We start from the raw sequence: 13,065 nt of genomic DNA on the forward strand, positions 1-13,065 counted from the left end.
ACGTGGCATTACTGTGTCCTACTGAGACTATCCTAATGTAACGTGGCATTACTGTGTCCTACTGAGACTATCCTAATGTAACGTGGCATTACTGTGTCCTACTGAGACTATCCTAATGTAACGTGGCATTACTGTGTCCTACTGAGACTATCCTAATGTAACGTGGCATTACTGTGTCCTACTGAGACTATCCTAATGTAACGTGGCATTACTGTGTCCTACTGAGACTATCCTAATGTAACGTGGCATTACTGTGTCCTACTGAGACTATCCTAATGTAACGTGGCATTACTGTGTCCTACTGAGACTATCCTAATGTAACGTGGCATTACTGTGTACCACTGAGACTATCCTAATGTAACGTGGCATTACTGTGTCCTACTGAGACTATCCTAATGTAACGCAGAGTTACTGTGTCCTACTGAGACTATCCTAATGTAACGCAGAGTTACTGTGTCCTACTGAGACGATCCTAATGTAACGCAGAGTTACTGTGTCCTACTGAGACTATCCTAATGTAACGTGGCGTTACTGTGTCCCACTGAGACTATCCTAATGTAACTTGGCGTTACTGTGTCCCACTGAGACTATCCTAATGTAACGTGGCATTACTGTGTCCTACTGAGACTATCCTAATGGAACGTGGCATTACTGTGTCCTACTGAGACTATCCTAATGTAACGCAGAGTTACTGTGTCCTACTGAGACTATCCTAATGTAACGTGGCATTACTGTGTCCTACTGAGACTATCCTAATGTAACGCAGAGTTACTGTGTCCCACTGAGACGATCCTAATGTAACGTGGCGTTACTGTGTCCCACTGAGTCTATCCTAATGTAACGTGGCATTACTGTGTCCTACTGAGACTATCCTAATGTAACGTGGCATTACTGTGTCCTACTGAGACTATCCTAATGTAACGTGGCATTACTGTGTCCTACTGAGACTATCCTAATGTAACGTGGCATTACTATGTCCTACTGAGACTATCCTAATGTAACGCAGAGTTACTGTGTCCTACTGAGACTATCCTAATGTAACATGGCGTTACTGTGTCCCACTGAGACTATCCTAATGTAACGCAGAGTTACTGTGTCCTACTGAGACTATCCTAATGTAACGTGGCATTACTGTGTCCTACTGAGACTATCCTAATGTAACGCAGAGTTACTGTGTCCCACTGAGACGATCCTAATGTAACGTGGCGTTACTGTGTCCCACTGAGACTTTCCTAATGTAACGTGGCATTACTGTGTCCTACTGAGACTATCCTAATGTAACGTGGCATTACTGTGTCCTACTGAGACTATCCTAATGTAACGTGGCATTACTGTGTCCTACTGAGACTATCCTAATGTAACGTGGCATTACTATGTCCTACTGAGACTATCCTAATGTAATGTGGCGTTACTGTGTCCTACTGAGACTATACTAATGTAACGCAGAGTTACTGTGTCCTATTGAGACTATCCTAATGTAACGCAGAGTTACTGTGTCCTACTGAGACTATCCTAATGTAACGCAGAGCTACTGTGTCCTACTGAGACTATCCTAATGTAACGTGGCATTACTGTGTCCTACTGAGACTATCCTAATGTAACGTGGCATTACTGTGTCCTACTGAGACTATCCTAATGTAACGTGGCATTACTGTGTCCTACTGAGACTATCCTAATGTAACGTGGCATTACTGTGTCCTACTGAGACTATCCTAATGTAACGTGGCATTCCTGTGTCCTACTGAGACTATCCTAATGTAACGTGGCATTACTGTGTACCACTGAGACTATCCTAATGTAACGTGGCATTACTGTGTCCTACTGAGACTATCCTAATGTAACGCAGAGTTACTGTGTCCTACTGAGACTATCCTAATGTAACGCAGAGTTACTGTGTCCTACTGAGACGATCCTAATGTAACGCAGAGTTACTGTGTCCTACTGAGACTATCCTAATGTAACGTGGCGTTACTGTGTCCCACTGAGACTATCCTAATGTAACTTGGCGTTACTGTGTCCCACTGAGACTATCCTAATGTAACGTGGCATTACTGTGTCCTACTGAGACTATCCTAATGGAACGTGGCATTACTGTGTCCTACTGAGACTATCCTAATGTAACGCAGAGTTACTGTGTCCTACTGAGACTATCCTAATGTAACGTGGCATTACTGTGTCCTACTGAGACTATCCTAATGTAACGCAGAGTTACTGTGTCCCACTGAGACGATCCTAATGTAACGTGGCGTTACTGTGTCCCACTGAGACTATCCTAATGTAACATGGCATTACTGTGTCCTACTGAGACTATCCTAATGTAACGTGGCATTACTGTGTCCTACTGAGACTATCCTAATGTAACGTGGCATTACTGTGTCCTACTGAGACTATCCTAATGTAACGTGGCATTACTATGTCCTACTGAGACTATCCTAATGTAACGCAGAGTTACTGTGTCCTACTGAGACTATCCTAATGTAACATGGCGTTACTGTGTCCCACTGAGACTATCCTAATGTAACGCAGAGTTACTGTGTCCTACTGAGACTATCCTAATGTAACGTGGCATTACTGTGTCCTACTGAGACTATCCTAATGTAACGCAGAGTTACTGTGTCCCACTGAGACGATCCTAATGTAACGTGGCGTTACTGTGTCCCACTGAGACTTTCCTAATGTAACGTGGCATTACTGTGTCCTACTGAGACTATCCTAATGTAACGTGGCATTACTGTGTCCTACTGAGACTATCCTAATGTAACGTGGCATTACTGTGTCCTACTGAGACTATCCTAATGTAACGTGGCATTACTATGTCCTACTGAGACTATCCTAATGTAATGTGGCGTTACTGTGTCCTACTGAGACTATACTAATGTAACGCAGAGTTACTGTGTCCTATTGAGACTATCCTAATGTAACGCAGAGTTACTGTGTCCTACTGAGACTATCCTAATGTAACGCAGAGCTACTGTGTCCTACTGAGACTATCCTAATGTAACGCAGAGTTACTGTGTCCTACTGAGACTATCCTAATGTAACGTGGCATTACTGTGTCCTACTGAGACTATCCTAATGTAACGTGGCATTACTGTGTCCTACTGAGACTATCCTAATGTAACGTGGCATTACTGTGTCCTACTGAGACTATCCTAATGTAACGCAGAGTTACTGTGTCCTACTGAGACTATCCTAATGTAACCTAGAGTTACTGTGTCCTACTGAGACTATCCTAATGTAACGTGGCATTACTGTGTCCTACTGAGACTATCCTAATGTAACGTGGCATTACTGTGTCCTACTGAGACTTTCCTAATGTAACGCAAAGTTACTGTGTCCTACTGAGACTATCCTAATGTAACGCAGAGTTACTGTGTCCTACTGAGACTATCCTAATGTAACGTGGCATTACTGTGTCCTACTGAGACTATCCTAATGTAACGTGGCATTACTGTGTCCTACTGAGACTATCCTAATGTAACGTGGCATTACTGTGTCCTACTGAGACTATCCTAATGTAACGTGGCATTACTGTGTCCTACTGAGACTATCCTAATGTAACGTGGCATTACTGTGTACCACTGAGACTATCCTAATGTAATGTGGCATTACTGTGTCCCACTGAGACTATCCTAATGTAACGTGGCATTACTGTGTCCTACTGAGACTATCCTAATGTAACGCAGAGTTACTGTGTCCTACTGAGACTATCCTAATGTAACGCAGAGTTACTGTGTCCTTCTGAGACGATCCTAATGTAACGCAGAGTTACTGTGTCCTACTGAGACTATCCTAATGTAACGTGGCGTTACTGTGTCCCACTGAGACTATCCTAATGTAACGTGGCATTACTGTGTCCTACTGAGACTATCCTAATGTAACGTGGCATTACTGTGTCCTACTGAGACTATCCTAATGTAACGCAGAGTTACTGTGTCCTACTGAGACTATCCTAATGTAACGTGGCATTACTGTGTCCTACTGAGACTATCCTAATGTAACGCAGAGTTACTGTGTCCCACTGAGACTATCCTAATGTAACGTGGCGTTACTGTGTCCCACTGAGACTATCCTAATGTAACGTGGCATTACTGTGTCCTACTGAGACTATCCTAAGGTAACGTGGCATTACTGTGTCCTACTGAGACTATCCTAATGTAACGTGGCATTACTGTGTCCTACTGAGACTATCCTAATGTAACGTGGCGTTACTGTGTCCTACTGAGACTATCCTAATGTAACACGGCTTTACTGTGTCCCACTGAGACTATCCTAATGTAACGCAGAGTTACTGTGTCCCACTGAGACTATCCTAATGTAACGTGGCGTTACTGTGTCCCACTGAGACTATCCTAATGTAACGTGGCATTACTGTGTCCTACTGAGACTATCCTAATGTAACGTGGCATTACTGTGTCCCACTGAGACGATCCTAATGTAACGTGGCGTTACTGTGTCCTACTGAGACTATCCTAATGTAACGTGGCGTTTGGAGGGTTCCCGAATGTGTAACATCTATCAGAAAGTTAACCAGACAGAGGCAGCATACACCAGTTTTACCCAGCTTACACCAGCTCTACCCTGCTTACACCAGCTCTACCCTGCTTACACCAGCTCTACCCTGCTTACACCAGCTCTACCCTGCTTACACCAGCTCTACCCTGCATACAGGCAGCATACGCCAGCTCTACCCTGCATACACCAGCTCTACCCTGCATACAAGCAGCATACACCAGCTCTACCCTGCTTACACCAGCTCTACCCTGCATACAAGCAGCATACACCAGCATACACCAGCTCTACCCTGCATACAGGCAGCATATGTCAGCTCTACCCAGCATACACCAGCTCTACCCAGCATACACCAGCTCTACCCTGCATACAGGCAGCATACGTCAGCTCTACCCAGCATACACCAGCTCTACCCTTCCATACACCAGCTCTACCCTGTATACAGGCAGCATACACCAGCTCTACCCAGCATACACCAGCTCTGCCCTGCATACAGGCAGCACACACCAGCATACAGGCAACACACATCAGCTCTACCCAGCATACACCAGCTCTGCCCTGCATGCAGGCAGCATACACCAGCTCTACCCTGCATACAGGCAGCATACGCCAGCTCTACCCAGCATACACCAGCTCTACCCTGCATACAGGCAGCATACACCAGCTCTACCCAGCATACGCCAGCTCTGCCCTGCATACAGGCAGCACACACCAGCTCTACCCAGCATACGCCAGCTCTGCCCTGCATACAGGCAGCACACACCAGCATACAGGCAGCACACATCAGCTCTACCCAGCATACACCAGCTCTGCCTTGCATGCAGGCAGCATACACCAGTTCTACCCAGCATACACCAGCTCTACCCTGCATACAGACAACATACACCAGCTCTACACAGCATACACCAGCTCTACCCTGCATACAGACAACATACACCAGCTCTACACAGCATACACCAACTCTACCCTGCATACAGGCAGCATACGCCAGCTCTACCCAGCATACACCAGCTCTACCCTGCATACAGGCAGCACACATCAGCTCTACCCAGCATACACCAGCTCTGCCTTGCATGCAGGCAGCATACACCAGTTCTACCCAGCATACACCAGCTCTACCCTGCATACAGACAACATACACCAGCTCTACACAGCATACACCAGCTCTACCCTGCATACAGACAACATACACCAGCTCTACACAGCATACACCAACTCTAACCTGCATACAGGCAGCATACGCCAGCTCTACCCAGCATACACCAGCTCTACCCTGCATACAGGCAGCATACACCAGCTCTACCCAGCATACGCCAGCTCTGCCCTGCATACAGGCAGCACACACCAGCTCTACCCAGCATACGCCAGCTCTGCCCTGCATACAGGCAGCACACACCAGCATACAGGCAGCACACATCAGCTCTACCCAGCATACACCAGCTCTGCCTTGCATGCAGGCAGCATACACCAGTTCTACCCAGCATACACCAGCTCTACCCTGCATACAGACAACATACACCAGCTCTACACAGCATACACCAGCTCTACCCTGCATACAGGCAGCAAACGCCAGCTCTACCCAGCATACACCAGCTCTACCCTGCATACAAGCAGCATACAGCAGCTCTACCCAGCATACACCAGCTCTAGCCTGCATATAAGCAACATACACCAGCTCTGCCCTGCATACAGGCAGCATACACCAGCTCTACCCAGCATACACCAGCTCTAGCCTGCATATAAGCAACATACACCAGCTCTACACGGCATACACCAACTCAACCCAGCATACATCAGCTCTACCCTGCACAAAGGCAGCATACACAAGCTCTACCCTGCATACAAGCAGCATACACCAGCTCTACCCAACATACACCAGCTCTACCCAGCATACACCAGCTCTAGCCTGCATATAAGCAACATACACCAGCTCAACCCAGCATACACCAGCTCTGCCTTGCATACAGGCAGCACACACCAGCTCTACCCAACATACACAAGCTCTACCCTGCATACAAGCAGCATACACCAGCTCTACCCAGCATACACCAGCTCTACCCAACATACACCAGCTCTACCCTGCATACAGACAGCATACACCATGGGACAAGGACAACCCGGCTGGCCAAACCCTCCCCTAACCCGGATGACGATGGGCTAATTGTGCGCCACCTCATGGGTATCCCAGTCGCGACCAGCTGCAACACAGCCTGGGATCGAGCCAGGATCTGTAGTGACACAGCTATCACTGCAATGCAGTGCCTTAGAATGCTGTGCCACTTGGGAGGCCGTTGAAGTTAAAGTTATTATGTTGAGAGAGTCCACTGCCTTTGGACAGATTTGTGCCTGATAAGCCAAAGTAGCTAGAAACAGGCGTTCACGTAGAAGACGGCGTTCACTGCTTGGAGAAGGGTTCTATGGGTACAGCAGTCAGACCTTAAACAAGACTCTTCTCATGCTAGCCAAGGGGCTAACATTTGTATTGATTTGAGCTCAAAATTAACAAGAGCTCTTTTTTCTCATAAAACCAGACAAAAATCTAACATTGTGATTCGCTCCCAAACGCTCCAATTCAAGAATTGAAAATCTAATTCCATCCTACTCCGAACATATTGTGACCAGAAAATATGAAAGCAACAACATTCCCAGTTCTATTTGTTTTGTTCTGCTGTTGTCAGCAGCTGTTTGCGGCTTGCTCTATTTAATGCATGGCTGAATACATTCTCCCAGACAGGGCAGTCTATAAAGTCGGTGACGGGAGGAGAGCCAATTGCAGGGCCGGCTGACAGCGCTATCAGTCACATGTCCAATACCAGAAACACAGACATGGGGAGAGAGAGACGAAGTTATACTTTGGCTGAAAACAGATTCCAATCCTCACATGACTCAAGGAACGTTTGGTGCAATTCCACAAACAGAAGAAATACTGTGCCATAGTGCATTGTCCCTCATTTGTTGAACTGTTCACCTCTTGACTGACATGTGCAGAGATTTAGGAAAGCCTCAGAGCTTACGTGGAGCGTTACTTCTCTCCACTTCTCTCCACGAACATCCCAGCTGCACAAAGAGAAACAATTAAAAAATCTATACTTTGTACATGAAGGAAAGGCATTTGTGAAACAAAGCAGCTGTTGTACGAGTTCCATGGCTTTGTCCTGGGTCATCCACTACACATCCATGTTAGATACACAGGTTTAGGGATGACCCAGGTTTTGTCCTGGGTCATCCAGTAAACATCCATGTTAGATACACAGGTTTAGAGATGACCCAGGTTTTGTCCTGGGTCATCCAGTAAACATCCATGTTAGATACACAGGTTTAGAGATGACCCAGGTTTTGTCCTGGGTCATCCAGTACACATCCATGTTAGATACACAGGTTTAGAGATGACCCAGGTTTTGTCCTGGGTCATCCAGTAAACATCCATGTTAGATACACAGGTTTAGAGATGACCCAGGTTTTGTCCTGGGTCATCCAGTACACATCCATGTTCGATACACAGGTTTAGGTATGACCCAGGTTTTGTCCTGGGTCATCCAGTACACATCCATGTTAGATACACAGGTTTAGAGATGACCCAGGTTTTGTCCTGGGTCATCCAGTAAACATCCATGTTCGATACACAGGTTTAGGGATGACCCAGGTTTTGGCCTGGGTCATCCAGTAAACATCCATGTTCGATACACAGGTTTAGGGATGACCCAGGTTTTGTCCTGGGTCATCCAGTACACATCCATGTTCGATACACAGGTTTAGGGATGACCCAGGTTTTGTCCTGGGTCATCCAGTAAACATCCATGTTAGATACACAGGTTTAGGGATGACCCAGGTTTTGTCCTGGGTCATCCAGTAAACATCCATGTTAGATACACAGGTTTAGAGATGACCCAGGTTTTGTCCTGGGTCATCCAGTAAACATCCATGTTCGATACACAGGTTTAGGGATGACCCAGGTTTTGGCCTGGGTCATCCAGTAAACATCCATGTTCGATACACAGGTTTAGGGATGACCCAGGTTTTGTCCTGGGTCATCCAGTACACATCCATGTTCGATACACAGGTTTAGGGATGACCCAGGTTTTGTCCTGGGTCATCCAGTAAACATCCATGTTAGATACACAGGTTTAGGGATGACCCAGGTTTTGTCCTGGGTCATCCAGTAAACATCCATGTTAGATACACAGGTTTAGGGATGACCCAGGTTTTGTCCTGGGTCATCCAGTAAACATCCATGTTCGATACACAGGTTTAGAGATGACCCAGGTTTTGGCCTGGGTCATCCAGTAAACATCCATGTTCGATACACAGGTTTAGAGATGACCCAGGTTTTGGCCTGGGTCATCCAGTAAACATCCATGTTAGATACACAGGTTTAGGGAAACCCAGGACATTATCGGAAACAAGTGTTTTCAATGACTCACTAGATAAAGCAAAAATAGTTCAAACAAAGAAATACAGTGCCTTGCGAAAGTATTCGGCCCCCTTGAACTTTGCGACCTTTTGCCACATTTCAGGCTTCAAACATAAAGATATAAAACTGTATTTTTTTGTGAAGAATCAACAACAAGTGGGACACAATCATGAAGTGGAACGACATTTATTGGATATTTCAAACTTTTTTAACAAATCAAAAACTGAAAAATTGGGCGTGCAAAATTATTCAGCCCCTTTACTTTCAGTGCAGCAAACTCTCTCCAGAAGTTCAGTGAGGATCTCTGAATGATCCAATGTTGACCTAAATGACTAATGATGATAAATACAATCCACCTGTGTGTAATCAAGTCTCCGCATAAATGCACCTGCACTGTGATAGTCTCAGAGGTCCGTTAAAAGCGCAGAGAGCATCATGAAGAACAAGGAACACACCAGGCAGGTCCGAGATACTGTTGTGAAGAAGTTTAAAGCCGGATTTGGATACAAAAAGATTTCCCAAGCTTTAAACATCCCAAGGAGCACTGTGCAAGCGATAATATTGAAATGGAAGGAGTATCAGACCACTGCAAATCTACCAAGACCTGGCCGTCCCTCTAAACTTTCAGCTCATACAAGGAGAAGACTGATCAGAGATGCAGCCAAGAGGCCCATGATCACTCTGGATGAACTGCAGAGATCTACAGCTGAGGTGGGAGACTCTGTCCATAGGACAACAATCAGTCGTATATTGCACAAATCTGGCCTTTATGGAAGAGTGGCAAGAAGAAAGCCATTTCTTAAAGATATCCATAAAAAGTGTTGTTTAAAGTTTGCCACAAGCCACCTGGGAGACACACCAAACATGTGGAAGAAGGTGCTCTGGTCAGATGAAACCAAAATTGAACTTTTTGGCAACAATGCAAGACGTTATGTTTGGCGTAAAAGCAACACAGCTCATCACCCTGAACACACCATCCCCACTGTCAAACATGGTGGTGGCAGCATCATGGTTTGGGCCTGCTTTTCTTCAGCAGGGACAGGGAAGATGGTTAAAATTGATGGGAAGATGGATGGAGCCAAATACAGGACCATTCTGGAAGAAAACCTGATGGAGTCTGCAAAAGACCTGAGACTGGGACGGATATTTGTCTTCCAACAAGACAATGATCCAAAACATAAAGCAAAATCTACAATGGAATGGTTCAAAAATAAACATATCCAGGTGTTAGAATGGCCAAGTCAAAGTCCAGACCTGAATCCAATCGAGAATCTGTGGAAAGAACTGAAAACTGCTGTTCACAAATGCTCTCCATCCAACATCACTGAGCTCGAGCTGTTTTGCAAGGAGGAATGGGACAAAATTTCAGTCTCTCGATGTGCAAAACTGATAGAGACATACCCCAAGTGACTTACAGCTGCAATCGCAGCAAAAGGTGGCGCTACAAAGTATTAACTTAAGGGGGCTGAATAATTTTGCACGCCCAATTTTTCAGTTTTTGATTTGTTAAAAAAGTTTGAAATATCCAATAAATGTCGTTCCACTTCATGATTGTGTCCCACTTGTTGTTGATTCTTCACAAAAAAATACAGTTTTATATCTTTGTTTGAAGCCTGAAATGTGGCAAAAGGTCGCAAAGTTCAAGGGGGCCGAATACTTTCGCAAGGCACTGTATAATTATTTAATATTTCTAACAAGGTAGATTTCGCGAACACGTTCTCTACTGTATGTCTCGAGTGACAGAACAGGAGAATGGCAGTGATGGGGAGAGATATGGTTGAATATAAATGTCACAATGTAATTTTCTTACAGTATACGCCTGACCGCACTCAGCACAGATAAAGCTGAATGTTGGTCGGGTTTCTGTTTAAATGGGGGCACAGAACCACAGTCGGCTTCAATATAACCTGCCATCAGCTCAATAATCAGGGGCTTGTCTCACATCTTGTCTCATATATTTCTTCGTGTCCTGCCTGATCACTTTCTCTGGTCAAGTTGACCTTGAAATAGAAATCTGTTTAATTCTTTGTATTATCATGACTCATATAGCTTGTTCAGGTTACATAATCATATCATGAGTCATTCATATAGCTTCTTCAGAGAACTGAAACACAGCCGTATTGACAGGGGTGATGAAGGGAAGGGTACAGTGTGTTGGACCAATGTGGAATCGATGTGAAGGAGACAGGGAAGTAGTGGCAACAGAGAGCAATGGCAGTACAGAGGGTAATGGCAGTAAGGAAGGCAATGACAGTAAGGAAGATAGTTAATGGCAGTACGGAGAGCAATGGCAGTACGAAGGAGAGCAATGGCAGTACGAAGGAGAGCAATGGCAGTACGGAGGAGAGCAATGGCAGTACTGAGGGCAATGGCAGTACGAAGGAGAGCTAATGGCAGTACGAAGGAGAGCTAATGGCAGTACGGAGGGCAATAACAGTATGGAGGAGCGCTATGGCAGTATGGAGAGCAATGACAGTATGGAGGAGAGCTAATGGCAGTATGGAGGAGAGCTATGGCAGTACGGAGGGCAATGACAGTATGGAGGAGAGCTATGGCAGTATGGAGGGCAATGACAGTATGGAGGAGAGCTAATGACAGTATGGAGGAGAGCTATGGCAGTATGGAGGGCAATGACAGTATGGAGGAGAGCTATGGCAGTATGGAGGGCAATGACAGTATGGAGGAGAGCTAATGGCAGTATGGAGAGCAATGACAGTATGGAGGAGAGCTAATGGCAGTACGGAGGGCAATGACAGTATGGAGGAGAGCTATGGCAGTATGGAGGGCAATGACAGTATGGAGGAGAGCTATGGCAGTATGGAGAGCAATGACATTATGGAGGAGAGCTAATGGCAGTTTGGAGAGCAATGACAGAATGGAGGAGAGCTATGGCAGTATGGAGGGCAATGACAGTATGGAGAACTATGGCAGTACGGAGGGCAATGACAGTATGGACGAGAACTATGGCAGTATGGAGGAGAGCTAATGGCAGTATGGAGGGCAATGACAGTATGGAGGAGAACTATGGCAGTACGGAGGGCAATGACAGTATGGAGGAGAACTATGGCAGTACGGAGGGCAATGACAGTATGGAGGAGAGCTAATGGCAGTACGGAGGGCCATGGCAGTATGGAGGAGAGCTAATGGCTGAGTACCAAATGGTCCCCTAATTCCCTATATAGAGCACTACCTTTGACCAGAGTCCATAGAGCCCTAATGGTGATGGAATGGCTGTATGGCTTGTGAAGGCATTTTCAATCTGGGTTTTAACAACCGTCCAATCTCTGGTCTGTTCATTCATCCTCAAACACATGCACGGAACAATGTGTCACAGACACACGTGTGCAGTCACACACACACACGCACACACACACACACACGCACGCACACACACACACACACACACACACACATGCTACACACATCAGAACTGCTGCTCCCAGACTCTTATTATATTCCTGTTTATACACTGCCCCCCCATGCCCCCTTCCCAAATACACTTGTAAATATTGGACTGTAAATTGTGCCTTCCTGTATTATACTGATGTTAAAATGTTTATTATATTCTACTGTGCCATTTACTTTTACTTTTACTTAGCATTCTTATATTTTATCGTTTCTTATTGTTGTTGCATTGTGGAGAAGGAACCAGCAAGTAAGCATTCAGTTGAACGATGTATACCATGTGTATCCTGTACATACCACTAATAAAACGTGAAACACACTCACACACACTTTCCCACATTCCTCTTCTCTGGTCTGCGGGCCTCGTAAATCAGTGGACAGAGAACGTAGATAAATTGGATGCATTTATTTCAATTAGAGGTGAACACTGACCCAATAAAGTCACACAGCATGAGCACAACACCGATTAACGTGAATGGAAGAAATGGAGGACAAGGGGGGGGAATTAATACACACACACACACACAAATCCCTCCTTTCCTTTTGCTGGGAATAACAGCCTGATAATCTCATGTCAGAATACTTGGTGCATGCAGTACAGTAGGTAATTGTGTGTGTGGGGGAGGCATTATTGTATGGGGAAATCATTTTTACGTCCAGCTTTAAACAACTGAAGAGAGATAGACTCCCTACAAGGTTCATGAAGGTATTAGAAGATGGCCTCCAGAAAGACCCCA

This window comes from Oncorhynchus clarkii, chromosome 6 (genome assembly GCF_045791955.1).
Source record: "Oncorhynchus clarkii lewisi isolate Uvic-CL-2024 chromosome 6, UVic_Ocla_1.0, whole genome shotgun sequence".
Taxonomy (NCBI): domain Eukaryota; kingdom Metazoa; phylum Chordata; class Actinopteri; order Salmoniformes; family Salmonidae; genus Oncorhynchus; species Oncorhynchus clarkii.